Source organism: Hyperolius riggenbachi, chromosome 3 (assembly GCF_040937935.1).
Source record: "Hyperolius riggenbachi isolate aHypRig1 chromosome 3, aHypRig1.pri, whole genome shotgun sequence".
NCBI classification, from domain to species: Eukaryota; Metazoa; Chordata; class Amphibia; order Anura; family Hyperoliidae; genus Hyperolius; species Hyperolius riggenbachi.
The window spans coordinates 125,844,016-125,860,405 of NC_090648.1; the positions used below are offsets into that span (position 1 = coordinate 125,844,016).

The 16,390-nt window shown below is 41.5% G+C and overlaps 1 protein-coding gene across 1 annotated transcript in view; it reads right to left on the reverse strand.

The window, feature by feature from the left end:
• The window catches only part of LOC137561137 (tetraspanin-15-like), a 248,321-nt gene that overhangs the window by 137,789 nt on the left and 94,142 nt on the right, over window positions 1-16,390 (reverse strand). The gene's annotated exons all lie outside the window — the stretch shown is intronic.

Here is a 16,390-nt window from a genome sequence, read left to right on the forward strand (position 1 = left end):
AATCCATCAGTTGTTCCTTTTGATAGTTATGTAAATATTGCAAACCTTGTGAGGAATGGAAAGATTTGGCTGCTGTCTTGGTTTAGGTAGTGTAAAAGGTTTGTTGATTAAAAAAAGTGTGTATAAACAATTACCGCCCCTGCTGCTACCGTCTGTCCTTTACAAATAAAGAAATCACATATCCAAATTGTTACGGCCGTTTACTAAAATAGCTTTAATAATATGTATAACCAGTAGATGGCAATACAGAGCCTTCTACGAATGAAGTCCTAATCAATACAACGCAAGTGTTCTTCTCTAGAGAGGTCTGTTATTTAGTCAGTGCAGCAACAGCCTAAATCTGCTGGACATTATATGCAGGAATGATGTTGGTTTATTTCCTAGGTCACTCTTGAAATATGTAATTTCCAATAAAGTATTCAAACTGAGCAAAGATAAACATACAATTTATCTTTCAATTCCTTGTTAGTAAGTGTGCATTACTGATGATATAAACATGTGCAAGAGGGTACTAACCAAAACAGAACCCATCAGGTCTCTTCCCAACCCAGTGTCACCATGACAGTTACAGCAGCGAATCTGCTGCAAGATTTCCAGTTTGTTCTAGAACAGGAAACGATTCGGCCAATCTCCTATCAGCACCAACTATGTAGCAAGTGGAAAGGGAACCTAAACTTCAGTAAAAACAAAACAAAAAAAAAACCAGAAAAAAAAACCACTAAGGCTATGCCTACACTTCAACTTTTTTGGTGCAGAATACATGTTTTGACATGCTCGTCAATAAAAATTAGCTGACAGCAGCTGATCTTCGGCTAAGGGAATAAATATATTACAGGGTACTTTGTTTTTCTACTACACGAGAACTCGCATGATAAGTGTAGGTCATCCTATTGACCTACAATGCCATGCATTTGAGGATGTGGAGAAAGCCACACGATTTCTACAAGTGTGGTCCCAGTCTAAAGGACCACTGTAACTGTAAGAGGGATATGGAGGTTGCCATGTGTATTTCCTTTTAAGCAATACCAGTTGCCCGGCTGTCCTTCTGCTTCTAATACTTTCAGCCATAGACCCTGAACAAGCATGCAGCAGATCAGGTGTTTCTAACAATATTGTCAGATCTGACAAGATTAGCTGCATGCTTGTTTCTGGAGTGAATCCGAAACTACTGCAGCCAAATAGATCAGAAGGGCTGCCAGGCAACTGGTATTGTTTAAAAGGAAATAAATAGGACAGCCTTTATATTCTTCTTGCTTCAGATTTCCTTTAGGTTGTGTTCTAACCATACTTGCCTCTTCATGTTGTCTAGACGTGGATTAAAGTGAGATTGGACCATAGGAAAGATACCAGCTTAAAGAGACACTGAAGCGAATTTTTTTTTTATATTATGATTTGTATGTGTAGTACAGCTAAGAAATAAAACATTAAGATCAGATACATCAGTCTAATTGTTTCCAGTACAGGAAGAGTTAAGAAACTCTAGTTGTTATCTCTATGCAAAAAAGCAATTAAGCTCTGCGACTTTCAAAGTCTTGGAGAGGGCTGTTATCTGACTTTTATTATCTCAAGTGTTATTGAACTATTTACTTTTCCTCTGCCAGAGGAGAGGTCATTAGTTCACAGACTGCTCTGAAGGAATCATTTTGAATGCTGAAGGTTGTGTAATCTGCACATATTATAGAATGATGCAATGTTAGAAAAAACACTACATACCTGAAAATAAAAATATGAGAATATTTTCTTTGCTGCTAAACTTCTAGTAATTATTCATAGTACACAACCAATTCATTATATCATATTTTTTTTTCGCTTCAGTGTCTCTTTAATGGGTGACTGTCGCGAACATCTTAAAATGTAAAGTATGTGTAAACATATACAAATAAGAAGTATGTTTCTTCCAGAGTAAAATGAGCCATAAATTACTTTTCTCCTATGTTGCTGTCACTTATAGTAAGTAGTAGAAATCTGGCAGAACAGAGTTGTGGACTAGCCCATCTCCTCATGGGGGAGAGACAGGGTTTTCTTTATTTTTAAAAGCACTTAGTGAATGGCAGTTGCTCCATCCAACTGCCAAAAAAGTGTGCAGCGAGCATGGAAGCTGGCCAGCATATTTTTATAAAGGAGTGTCTTTATAAAGAATAAAGGCCATGATGAGAATCACCTGTGGAAAGATGGACTAGTCCAAAACCTGTCGGTAATGTCAGCTTTCTACTACCTATTGTAAGTGACAGCAATAGAGGAGAAAAGTAATTTATTCCTCATTTTACTCTGGAAGGAACATGCTTCTTATTTGTATGTGTTTACATGTATTTAAAATTTTAAGATTTTTGTGACAGTGGTCCTTTAACCACTTGAGGACCGTGGGCTTTACCCCCCTTTAAAGAGTAACTGTCAGGCTGCAGAAGCTAATTTAAACCTCTATTCTCCTGTGTTAAACAGTTTAGAAGGAAGCCTAAAAGCAATTAGTGAAGATAAAAATCTCAGTTACCTTTGATGTGTGCTTATCAGCAAGGCTGTTATTCTTAAGAAGACGCAAGCCGCATACCATACTGCAAAGCATTCTGGGGCTCTCCCCTCGGCTGCTAATGAGAAGTTACAGCAGCTTGTAATCGGGTAGCACTGATAAATCTCGGGCAGAGTACACTGCAGGAGTCAGCTATTGTTCCTAGCCACATGGCTCATTAATATTCACTGCACACTGTGTTATTTAGTACCAGCTTATCTGTGATCATGACGACACATTTGACAGAAAAACATGGAGCCTGCCATGAGCTGTCAGGAGCATCTATCTCTGCATATACTATATACAAATTCTGTGAAATCCAAACGTGGACAGTGAAATGCATATGTAATGTAAGTACAGCCAATCTTTAGCTACTGATATATGTGTTTATTTTCTCTGAGACCTTATACCTAACAGCTCCTCTTTAAGGACCAGGCACTTTTTTTCCATTCAGACCACTGCAGCTTTCACGGTTTATTGCTCGCTCATACAACCTACCACCTAAATGAATTTTGGCTCCTTTTCTTGTCACTAATAAAGCTTTCTTTTGGTGCTATTTGATTGCTGCTGCGATTTTTACTTTTTATTATATTCATCAAAAAAAAACATGAATTTTGTCAAAAAAAATGATTTTTTTAACTTTCTGTGCTGACATTTTTCAAATAAAGTAAAATTTCTGTATACATGCAGCACGAAAAATGTGGACAAACATGTTTTTGATTAAAAAAAACACCCATTCAGCTTATATTTATTGATTTGGGTAAAAGTTATAGCGTTTACAAACTATGGTGCAAAAAGTGAATTTTCCCATTTTCCAGCATCTCTGATTTTTCTGAGCACCTGACATGTTTCATGAGGGGCTAGAATTTCAGGATAGTATAAACACCCCCCAAATGACCCCATTTTGGAAAGAAGACATCCCAAAGTATTCACTGAGAGGCACAGTGAGTTCATAGAAGATATTATTTTTTGTCACAAGTAAGCGAAAATGACACTTTGTGACAAAAAAAAAAAAAAAAATTCCATTTCTTCTAACTTGCGACAAAAAAAATGAAATCTGCCAGACTCACCATGCCCCTCTCTGAATACCTTGAAATGTCTACTTTCCAAAATGGGGTCATTTGTGGGGTGTGTTCACTGTCCTGACATTTTGTGGGGTGCTAAATTGTAAGCACCCCTGTAAAGTCTAAAGGTGCTCATTGGACTTTGGGCCCCTTAGCGCAGTTAGGCTGCAAAAAAGTGCCACACATGTGGTATTGCCGTACTCAGGAGAAGTAGTATAATGTGTTTTGGGGTGTATTTTTACACATACCCATGCTGGGTGGGAGAAATATCTCTGTAAATGACAATTGTTTGATTTTTTTTTACACACAATTGTCCATTTACAGAGAGATTTCTCCCACCCAGCATGGGTATGTGTAAACATACACCCCAAAACACATTATACTACTTTTCCTGAGTACGGCGGTACCACATGTGTGACACTTTTTTGCAGCCTAGGTGCGCTAAGGGGCCCAACGTCCTATCCACAGGTCATTTTGAGGCATTTGTTTTCTAGACTACTCCTCATGGTTTAGGGCCCCTAAAATGCCAGGGCAGTATAGGAACCCCACAAGTGACCCCATTTTAGAAAGAAGACACCCCAAGGTATTCCGTTAGGTGTATGGCGAGTTCATAGAAGATTTTATTTTTTGTCACAAGTTAGTGAAAAATGACACTTTGTGAAAAAAAAACAATAAAAATCAATTTCCGCTAACTTTTGACAAAAAATAAAATCTTCTATGCACTCGTCATACATCTAACAGAATACCTTGGGGTGTCTTTTTTCTAAAATGGGGTCACTTGTGGGGTTCCTATACCGCCCTGGCATTTTAGGGACCCAAAACTGTGAGTAGTCTGGAAACCAAATGTCTCAAAATGACTGTTCAGGGGTATAAGCATCTGCAAATTTTGATGACAGGTGGTCTATGAGGGGGCGAATTTTGTGGAACCGGTCATAATCAGGGTGGCCTTTTAGATGACAGGTTGTATTGGGCCTGATCTGATGGATAGGAGTGCTACGGGGGTGACAGGAGGTGATTGATGGGTGTCTCAGGGGGTGGTTAGAGGGGAAAATAGATGCAATCAATGCACTGGGGAGGTGATCGGAAGGGGTTCTGAGGGGGATCTGAGGGTTTGGCCGAGTGATCAGGAGCCCACACGGGGCAAATTAGGGCCTGATCTGATGGGTAGGTCTGCTAGGGGGTGACAGGAGGTGATTGATGGGTGTCTCAAGGTGTGATTAGAGGGGGGAATAGATGCAAGCAATGCACTGGCGAGGTGATCAGGGCTGGGGTCTGAGGGCGTTTTGAGGGTGTGGGCGGGTGATTGAGTGCCCTAGGGGCAGATAGGGGTCTAATCTGATAGGTAGCAGTGACAGGGGGTGTTTGATGGATAATTAGTGGGTGTTTAGGGTAGAAAACAGATGTAAACAATGCACTTGGGAGGTGATCTGACGTCGGATCTGCGGGCGATCTATTGGTGTGGGTGGGTGATCAGATTGCCCGCAAGGGGCAGGTTAGGGGCTGATTGATGGGTGGCAGTGACAGGGGGTGATTGATGGGTGATTGACAGGTGATTAACAGGTGATCAGGGGGATAGATGCATACAGTACACAGGGGGGGGGGAGGAGAATCTGAGGGGTGGGGGGTGATCAGGAGGGAGCAGGGGGCAGTTTAGGGCATAAAAAAAAAATAGCGTTGACAGATAGTGACAGGGAGTGATTGATGGGTGATTAGGGGGGTGATTGGGTTCAAACAGGGGTCTGGGGGGTGGGCGGGGGGGGTCTGAGGGGTGCTGTGAGCGATCAGGGGGCAGGGGGGGGGGGAATCCGTGTGCTTGGGTGCAGACTAGGGTGGCTGCAGCCTGCCCTGGTGGTCCCTCGGACACTGGGACCACCAGGGCAGGAGGCAGCCTGTAGAATACACTTTGTATACATTACAAAGTGTATTATACACTTTGTATGCGGCGATCCGGGTGCTAGTAACCCGCCGGCGCTTCCGAACGGCCGGCGGGTTACAGCGTGAGGGTGGGCGGAGCCAGGCGCCGGTGGCCGATCGCGTCACGAATGATGCGATCGCGCCGCCCATGCCCGTAAAAGGACCGCCGCCATTTGTCTATACGGCGGTCCTTGCGGGTTCCACTTCCCGGCCGCCAATTGTATATACGGCGGTCGGGAAGTGGTTAAGCTCTTTGGGCTTGTCCACTGAACTTTATGATGAGAATCAAGAGGTTGAAAATAAGGCTCCTAGACCCTACCATGCTCTAGGAATGTGTTTAGGAGGTGTGCTTTGTGGATGTGCTGACTGTTGCTGTCTAATAAAGTACCAAATCACAGAGCCCTGGCAGACTTTATATCTGACACTATTTCTACATATTGAAAGTGCAGGCAGGCAAGTCCGGTCAGCATTTTCATGACAACAGCAGGGATGGTGATCAAACGTTACCCACTCAAACAAAAAATAAGATACTAAGTAAAGTTCTGCACTGAGCACTGCATCCGATCCTCCCACACTCAACCACTGATTCAGTGCCCATATCTTCACAAAGTCACATTATTTCATCTGTTGGTTTGTCTGTTTTGCTTTATCAATCTCCAAAAGTTTGTTGTCATATTTGGTTAACCACTTGCCGACTGCGCACTCATACCGCGCGTCGGCAAAGTGGCAGCTGCAGGACCAGCGACGCAGTTCTGCGTCGCCGGCTGCAGGCTAATTAATCAGGAAGCAGCCGCACGCGCGAGCGGCTGCTTCCTGTCAATTCACAGCGGGGGGCTCTGTGAATAGCCTGCGGGCCGCCGATCGCAGCTCGCAGGCTAAATGTAAACACAAGCGGAAATAATCCGCTTTGTTTACATTGTACGGCGCTGCTGCGCAGCAGCGCCGTAAGGCAGATCGGCGATCCCTGGCCAATCAGCGGCCGGGGATCGCCGCCATGTGACAGGGGACAGCCTGTCACTGGCTGCACAGGACGGATAGCGTCCTGTGCAGCCCAGATTGCCAGGGGGGACAGGGATGAGAGGGAGGGGGGGAATTTCGCCGCGGAGGGGGGCTTTGAGGTGCCCCCCCGCAACACCCAGGCAGGCAGGAGCGATCAGACCCCCCCAGCACATCATCCCCCTAATGGGGAAAAAAGGGGGGCGATCTGGTCGCTCTGCCTGCACGCTGATCTGTGCTGGGGGCTGCAGAGCCCACCCAGCACAGATCAGCTAAAACAACGCTGGTCCTTAACGGGGGGTAAAGGGTGGGTCCTCAAGTGGTTAAGCAAGAAAAACCTTGATTCCTTACTGAGTTTCTCTCCATTTATCACCAACAGAGAGATTGTATAGGAAGTGTATCTACTCAATGCTGGTATTGCTGGCTACAGAAAAACTACAAAAAAAAATGTACGGTAACTTAAGCAGTAAATCCTGAAAAACAATCCAGCAGTTTCAAGGGAAATCTCCAAACTGCATCAAAAAGCACTAAATATCAAAAGAGATTCAATACTGCATTGTTTCAGTCAAACAAAGGGTATTAGCACAGTTCCACTTTAAAGAGAAACCGTGACCAAGGATAGAACTTCATCCCAATCAGTAGCTGATACTCCCTTTCCCACAAGAAATCTATTCCTTTTCCCAATAGGATCATTAGTGGGCTGTGTATGGCTGATATTGTGTTGAAACCCTTCCCACAGGAAACTGTGAGGACCATAGTCCCGGCAGTTTCCTGTCTGTGAACCTCGTTGCATTCTGGGAAATAGCTGTTTACAGCGGTTTCCAACTGCCAAAAAGCAAGCAGCAGCTACTTCCACTGACATCACCTGGCAGCAGTAAAAATGTCACCATGTGATAAATGTTAGTATGTAAATCAGGAAGAGGACAGCTTTTACAATGGGCAAACACTGACTTAATCATTTATACATAATTACTGCAAAAATGAAGCACTTTTTTATTACATTATTTTAACTGACGTTCCTCTTTAAACTAGAGATTAGATGGGGCCAAACCTGCAATCTTCTCTCTACCAGACACTGAAAGAGAATCTGTAGAAATGTTCATATGGTCTCTCTCTGTCTCCAAATGTCCCTTTTTTGGAGGAACAGTCCCTCTTTGGGAGCTAAATTCCTCTGTCCCTCTTTCTCCTTCATTTGTCCCTCTTTCAGGACTGATGTATTGATCTACAGAAATATACCAGTATGCATTTTCCTACAAAAAAAAGGGGTTTAATTGGTTCTTTACTTTATTACCATTGATATATTTTTTAACTATTAATACAAAGGAAAACTAATGATAATAGAGAGGACCAGCGTGGTCTGAATTATAGAATGTTTTTGTTCTTATGAATCATTTGTGGCATGTCTGACTAGGGGTGTGGTTAGAGGTGTGGCAGGAGAGGTTAGGCATGTCTTGAAGGTGTCCTGAAGTGTGAGGTATTTGGAGGCAGCCATATGTATTTCCTTTTAAACAATACCAGTTGCCTGTCAGCCTGCTGATCTGTTTGGCTGCAGTGGTATCTGAATCTCACCAGAAACAAGCATGCAGATAATCTTGTCAGATCTGACAATAATGTCAGAAACACATGATCTGTTGCATGCTTGTTCAGGGTCTATGGCTAAAAGTATTAGAGGAAGAGGATCAGCAACACAGCCAGGCAATGCGTATTGTTAAAAAGGAAAAAAAAAATATGTCAGCCTCCATATCACATACATTTGAAATTGGCGCAGGAAGACTTGGGCGAGGGATACAGCCAGTATATGGCTGATCCTGCTGCTGCACAAGTCCCAGCGGTGTTAATTACTATTCCCCCTCCAGGCCGCCATGGATGGTGGGGAATGATGTAACAGTTACAGTGTTTTAAAAGCAACTTCAGCTCTGTCTTCTACCGTCGCCAATGTTACTCACTGAGTGCTACTATAGCTGGAATTCCTATTACAGTCTATGGTGGGGCCGTCTGCGCCCAAACCTTCCTGCGCTGAAAAGCACTGTTCCGTCCATATCCATCTTGCTTCAGTTGCCCTTCATTGCAGAAAACAAGTGGTTCTGGGATGAACTGTGCACCATGAGTGAAAAACAGTAATACTACGACAATTATCATAAGAAATATAAACATACACTTGTTTCTTGATTCCATCAAGAAAATACATACAAAGGGATCCCAGTGATGAAGCAATATATACTAGAACATGGATATATTGGGAAATTAATTTAGTAATTCTAAGACCGCGTCACTAAATATATATTAGTGTTGTACATTTACTAAATAACTACAAATACATTAGCAGCCTGCTAGCTGGACAGAAAATGTGATAATCTCAAAACTGATTCATACAATGAATGCCCTTTTTTAGATTTGTAACCCTGCCTTCACATACTCTACATCAGGTTTTCTCAACCAGGGTTCCTTGAGGACAGTGCAGGGGCTCCCTGGCATTTTTACTCTGGAATGGCTTCAGTTGGTCAGGGTAAAAAAATACCTCCTTGACTCTTTTATAAAAAGTAAATTGGGGGGTCACTATAATAAACACAGTAATGAAAAAACAGTATGACAGTGAGGCAGTATACTAAAGAGCACTAAAATAAGAGAGAACTACTGTATAATTGTGGGAACTAGAAAAAGAAACACTAACTCGGGTTACTGTAATAGGGATCATTATAGAGGAAGAACATGGAAAGAGGTCTAAACAAAGAGGAGACTACAGTTAGAAAAAAAATAGCCACATCTTTTAAGACCCTGTCACCTGAAAAATAAATATCCACTCCCTCCGCTAAAACAGGGGTCCCCCGAGATCCCAAAAATTTAAGGCTTCCTCCAGGATGAAAAAGGTTAAAGGTTGCCACACGATACAATAAAATGATCTGATTTTACTGCAATTCGATAAATATGATCAGATCTCCCCAGAAAATCGAAAGCTTTTTTTTCATTCGACTGTAAAATTCGATCGGATTTCCCTTTTTTTTTTTTTTTTTTATCGATCCTGAATGCTGGAAATGTTTCTTCAATTTTTGTAAAGATTGTATGGTGTGTGTTAGATTGTCAGTTTATTAACCACTTGAGGACCGCAGTGTTTAACCCCCCCTAAAGACCATCCTGTTTTTTCCTTAATTGGCCACTGCAGCTTTAAGGCCAAGCTGCAGGGCCGCACAACACAGCACATGGTGGGGTCTGATCGCTTCACATTTGTTTATTTTTTTTATATATAAATATTTATTTCCTGGTTTTTTTATAAAAATGGCACTTTTTTTATTTCTGCTCCCTCCCACCGCCAGCCAATGAGGGTGACCAGCTGTCATAGGATTCACCCTATGACTGTCCAGCCTATGGAGGGGACAGCCGTGGCACAGTGCAGCCCCAGTACTTGACGCCAATTGGAGTTAGGCAGTCCTGGGCCCGTGGGCGTGGAGCAGTCTTAAAGAAAACCTGAACTAAAAATTAAAAGTCAAAATAAACATACACAAGTCATACTTACCTCCCGTGTGGTCTACTCCTCAATCTCTTTTTCCTCTCCTGCGTCCTGTTTGTCCATTGTGATCAATGGAATTCTCCGTCCTCCATTTTGAAAATGGCTATTACACCATAACAGCTTTCTGGTCAGCACACAGTTAAACTGTAACATCGCCCACTTGAGCCATAGGGAAACATGGACACATCAGTTCTCCTCTCAGCTGTAACTGACAGCAACTGATATATAACTGACAGCAACTGATATATTTCAGTTCTGACAAAATGTTGTCAGAACTGGAAGGGATCATTGTCAGAAGAAAATGGTGAGCTTCTGAGAGGAACTGATGGCAAGGTAACTATGTAATGTTCATTTGAAGTTACCTCATGTGTTTATTTTAAATAATTTTACTCAGTACAGGTTCCCTTTAAGGCAGTTAATATATACACCCTAGCAATTTTCTTAGAGTTTCCAATCATTTTTATCATAATTGGGGAAAAAATTGTGTGTGGTACATTGGTCATATCTTTGAAATGTTACAATCAGTCAGAAAAATTGATTGCAATTCTTGAATTGAACAGATAAAAAAATGTATGATGTGTGGCCACCTTTAGAAAGGCTGCCCTACAGAGAGGGAAGAGGAGGGAATGAGTGGGATAACACCAGCCAAGAATTACAGAATTCAGACTGCATGAAATAGAATTTAATTAGTACGAAGGTTACATTATTATGCCCTGTACAGTAACGTACAAGAGACAGGTTGTTGCCTAGACAGCCTATGCCAGGAAAAAGCCCGGCCTTACACCTACTGTCATAGCATTTCTTTGTTTTTAGGAGTATGTATCTCTATGCATGTTTTTTTTCATGATGTAATAAACATGTTATTCTTTAGGTTCATTCGCTGTGTCTATTACTCTATATTTGTCTCCAACTTGAAGTACAATCTACCCACCAACTACTGTTCACTTAAAATGTTGCCTTTGTCAGCTTTAGGGCCCGTTCAGATCACAAATGCGGATGGCCATGCGTGCGGAACGCGTACGGACCGCAACGCGTACGAACGCATGGCCATCCGCGTTTGTGTGCGTTGCGTGGCTGATCCCATCACTGAAAGTGAATGGGACAGCCACGCGTTTTTGCAAAATCTGCGTGCAGCATGCGTTCCCGGACCGCACAGGTCCGGAACGCATGCAGTGTGAACATCAGACATTGCACTCTATGCAATGTCTGATGTCGTGCGTTTTGGCCACCTGCACGCGTTTCCAAAACGCGGCTGGAAACGCGTGCAGTGTGAACGGACCCTTACACAGAGGACATTGGAAGCTTCCCATGTGACGGCTTCTTTTCTCCATCCCAAATTATGCTGAGCTCATTTCTGTTTTACAGCAGTAATCTGTAAAATGAACACAAACTCTTGCTGGAAAATCGTAGTTTCTACCGGTCTTCTCCTTTCTATATATTCAGTACTACCACTGTGGTTTAAAATGAGGAACCGATTTGTGGCAACCCTCTCCCAACAATTTAGTGTATATACTTCGTCATTTAGATAACTTCCCTTTTTGCTCATGTCACGTAATATATCCAACCTGCTGAGCCGAGACAAGGCTGCTAAGCCATTTTCAAGTATGTCCTGTTATTTTATCTTATAGGAAAGCCGTTTCACATCAAACTGAAAACACACCAAACCTAAAAATACTCTCTATCGGTCTTCTTCACTGTAGAGAGAATTATGATTAACTTATAAGCCAGCTGTGCCGCCTGCTCAACCCACAGATAGACACAAGAGTAAAGAGTGCATTTGGGATTGGCAACTGATTTAATAACCTCGACATAACGTTGTGCTTTAAATACATTTCTATTACTATATCTCACTAACTAGTGTGGGGTTTTCTATCTCCCCTTCCACCTCCTCTACTTCAGGGATCATGAGCAGGCAGAGATGGATCCGATACGTGTTGTGCCTGAAACTTTCATTAAATAATCCTATTATATTCAGGAGATTGGCAGCTTGAGGTTGTAATTTAAATTCAAGTTTGAAGAAGACTTTTTCAGACGTTCTAACCGGCCCCAATTTTTCTTTGAAAACTGTCAATTTTCTGCATCTTTCTTGTAATAAGAAAGGTTGGACGAGTAGGAGAAATGACATTAGAGGAAATGTTTCCAGAACGGGGGTAAACACAGAGTACAAAGGAAAATAATTACTGGCAATCTTATGTACTTATGAAAGTGTAACCAGGTAGCAGAAGTGTTAGTACACACGATGAATAAATATTAACAGTGCTGGTAAACATTGAGAAACGCATCCACAAGTTTTAGTTGGAAGAATCAATGGTAGAATTATTTCAGACACAAATACTTGCTGGATTACTTTCTAAGTGATATATGTATTTATTTTTGAAGTGCTTTCTCCCAAGAATAATTTTATTTTCTATATTTTTTAAAACAAATAAAAAAAAGTAAAAATTGAATTTTTTTTCTGAATTTCTCAGTTTTCACCGTTTATATACTTTTTTTTTTTCTGCGCTACTGTAGAAAATGTGTTTTGTTTTGTTTTTGGGCCTGCTACTCACATTTATCAAAAAAATTAAATTCTGTTCCTATTAGAATTTATAGTGATGATATTTGCTACAGTGTGTACTTTTAGGCTGCTTTCACAGTGGGACGTTACAGGCGCACGTTAGAGCAGCTTGTAACGCAGCCTAACTCACAGCAATGAAAAATCAATGGGCTGTTCACAGTGCCCACGTTACGTTGGAGTATAACGCTGCACGTTCAATGAAAGTGCAGCATGCTGTGCGTTATACTCGTATTTGGCTGCGTTCGGATGTTTGCACATGCTCAAAACTGGTTTGTTTTTTTTATTTTGCCGCATGCGCCGTTTTCGTTCGATAGTATGCGTCAAAAAGTACGCATCACAAACGCATCAAGAGACGCATAACGAGGCTCTATATAACGTCCAACTTCAATACTAACATGCGCTGCGTTAGCGGCACGTTAGGCGACCTTAACGTCGCATGAAACGCAACGTCTTAGTGTGAAAGAGCCCTTAACCTTGAACTGGTGTCTAGTGGTGATGATCCCTATAAGCTTCCCTGGTGTCTAGTGTTTATTTTATTTATTTAATTTATAAAGTGCCAACATATTAAGCAGTGCTAATGCACAGATCAACAGGGGTATATGCTTGGTTCACACATAAAAGGTGTTCTGTCCTCTATGGGTGTGCTCACACATAAAATGTGTCAGGTAAAACTAATCACAACTATATACATGACATAGGATCCAATCCATCAAAATGTGTTTATCTGCTGCTCTCAGATGCTGAAACCACCTATTTTTTCAAGTGCAAACCCAGCTTCATTGCAATGAAACAACTCCCATTATAGAAGTAGCACCAGTATGTCAAAATCCATAATTGCATTGTGGATGGTAAGTTTTAATTTTAACCAAGATGTTACGACTAACACCACCAGATGTTATGTGGATAAATGATGCAGAAATACCATGTTGGGACCCTGTATTGATGGGACCACCAACAGTAGTACATTAATCTGCTATGGCTACCGTACATGGATGGATATGTAAACACAGATAGGCAGAATGGATACATACATATGCAATCTATTATTTAGAGTGCTCCATAATACACACCTCAATCCACAGCACACATTCATACAGAAAAAAAAATAAGGCTTATGCTGATTTCACTTCCTTAATTATACCTCCAAAAAGCCTCTGAAAGGAGTAATTATTGAAATGACACCAGCATCCACATTAGGTCACCCTGGAGTGCCATTAATACATTTCAGTATAGCTCACCCAGATATGTGGCACTATGTACAGCAAAGCTGTGTTTAACAAGATTGCTTATGACCCTGGCATGGACCTTTCCATTAAGGTGCTTCTAAGCAAATCTGTTGTAATATTAACACAGTCACAAACTAGTACATCAGTGCTGATTTCAGAGGCAACGAGCTGCTTCTTGTCACACTTGGGTTATGTATTCATGCTTTAATACAAGGAGATTTCAAAAGGACCAGCCAGCCTTCAAAATTACTGTTTCCGAGATCAAAGCGTCTCCTGTTCTGCTACACCCACTCAAAAAATCACCTTCTCTTATTTAGTTTACCAAGTCATCTGAAAAATAGGTTAAAGTTCTGCCTTGCCTGCTGCATTCACTGTGGGGGCATCCAAACATAATTCACTATGTAGCCTACTGATCAGTATGCCAATATTCCAGCTGGGCTCACCTCAGCATGATTCTTATGACATGCCAGGTGGCATCTGTCACACGCCCCCTAGTGGCTGGACCACACAATGCCTTCCAAAAGGTTTCAGCACATAGATTACCCAATCTCGTGGATGCAATCGGTGTGCGGAAATCGCTGGAATTCGGCTGCAGACAGACCAGGAGGAGGTGTGCGAACTGTAAAACAAAAATACTAGGCTGCCACCATCTCTTTCTAATGGGAAGAGTTAAAACACACCCTGTTCTGACTAATAACGATTCTCAGTAGCAAATCTTCAGAAAGCTAGGATTCGTTTTGTGTGGCTGAATAGTAGGGGTAGCTGAACAAATAAATGACATTTAGAAGTCTTTTATTAATAAATGCAATATAAATAATTAATATATACAGAAAATCATTAAGTTCATACGAAAATGTCCTTTGTGGAGTCTGAGCACACAAAACAATCCTTTGTTTTCAGTTCAGGAAAATGGCCACCAGCCACATGGTCCTCTGGCTGACTTGAACAGGTGATGTTACATAGGGGAGGACTGCCCCTCCCTGTATGCATCCTGGTTTTATGGAAGCTAGTTTTAGGGGTCTACATACATCTTCCCTTCCCCCGGGATGAGTAACTACATCCCTGCGAAATCCCATATCTCCTTGCAGGGATGTAGCTATTATGTCCCATCTCGCTCGCCCCCGCGATCGTTACTGCCGCCAATCACTGAATGGAAACACAGTTCCCATTCATTGATCTAAGTCCCCATGTGAATGACCACCACAGTCTATGAGACGGCGCCATCATTCACAAAAAAACAATACTTAAACATCCATGCATTACTTCCTATTTACGTAGTAATACTACCCATAGGGATGTTATGCACATCTTGTGGCCAAATAGTAAAATTATATCTACACACTTTTTCTTCAATAAAATACATATTTTTAACATTAACCCCTTACCTCCCACACTCCCCAGTAGTTACCCAAAGCATTAAAAAAAAAAAAATAGGGATGGAACTTTTTTTAATATGTATGTCAAGAGAGTATATTACTGTTACTTTATAAATTATGGGCTTCTAATTAGTTATGGACGCCATACATTGTACTAGGGAAAAATTTTAAACATTGCAATAACCAGGACAAACGGGCAAATAAAATGTGTGAGTTTTAAATTACGGTAGCATGTATTATTAACTAGAATGACTGAAAACTGAGAAATAATACATTTTTTCCAATTCTTTCCTGTTAAAGCACATTTAGAATAAACTAATTCTTAGCAAGAAGTACCACCCCCCCCCCCCCCCCAAAGAAAGCCTAATTGGTGGTGAAAAAAACAACGTGATATAGCGGAAGTTTTTCGGGCGCAGCAGAAGGAACACAGAGCCTGCAGTGCATTACTCAGTGACTACCGGAAGTGCATCATTAGTTGCATTTTTTCCCTTCATTCGTACTGCTGGTATACCGTGCAGTGTGACTTTTTGGCTGCAGCATAGGGCGATGCTTCTAAACCACATCGCTACCTCCTTGCATACAAATAAAAGGACCCTAAAGGAGCTGTCCTGGGCTTAACAGAGTCAGAGCAAATGTGTGTACTGAGCAAGATACATGTATCAGAATTTGCCTTCCCTAGCTGCCCACCATTCCCTCTCCTATCTGCACCTTCTTTAGCTGGCATTTATATTTCATATACAATAATTGTTCTTTATTTACAAATAAACCCACCACTTTTATGAAAATCAAGTAGTCTGTCATTGATAAGTAGGCAGCACAAGTGCACATTCTACAGTATTCTTTAGCCTTATATATTAGGGGAACAGAAGAGGAAATACAAAAGAGAGCAGGGGAGGGGTTTAACACCTTGGGACCAATCCAATTATAGCTAATACACGTATAAGCTAAAGTATACAGTGGGTCAATTACCTTCCTAGACTTTATGGAGAAGTTTCATTGTGACACAGAATTTGGCTGTGAGATTTATTCAGGTAGGCTAGCCTGTTCTGGACCTCTAAATCCAAAGCACACAGGTTGAAGGAACCAAGAATTTATTGTTCCATGTTACAAACAGATACAGTTGTGTTCAAAATTATTCAACCCCCAATGCTGTAAAGGGTTTTGGTGAATTCAGTGTTCAGAATGAAATCTTACAAGGACTTTGTAAAGAACCAAATGCAACTAAAATGACATCAAATGTTTTTGTAAT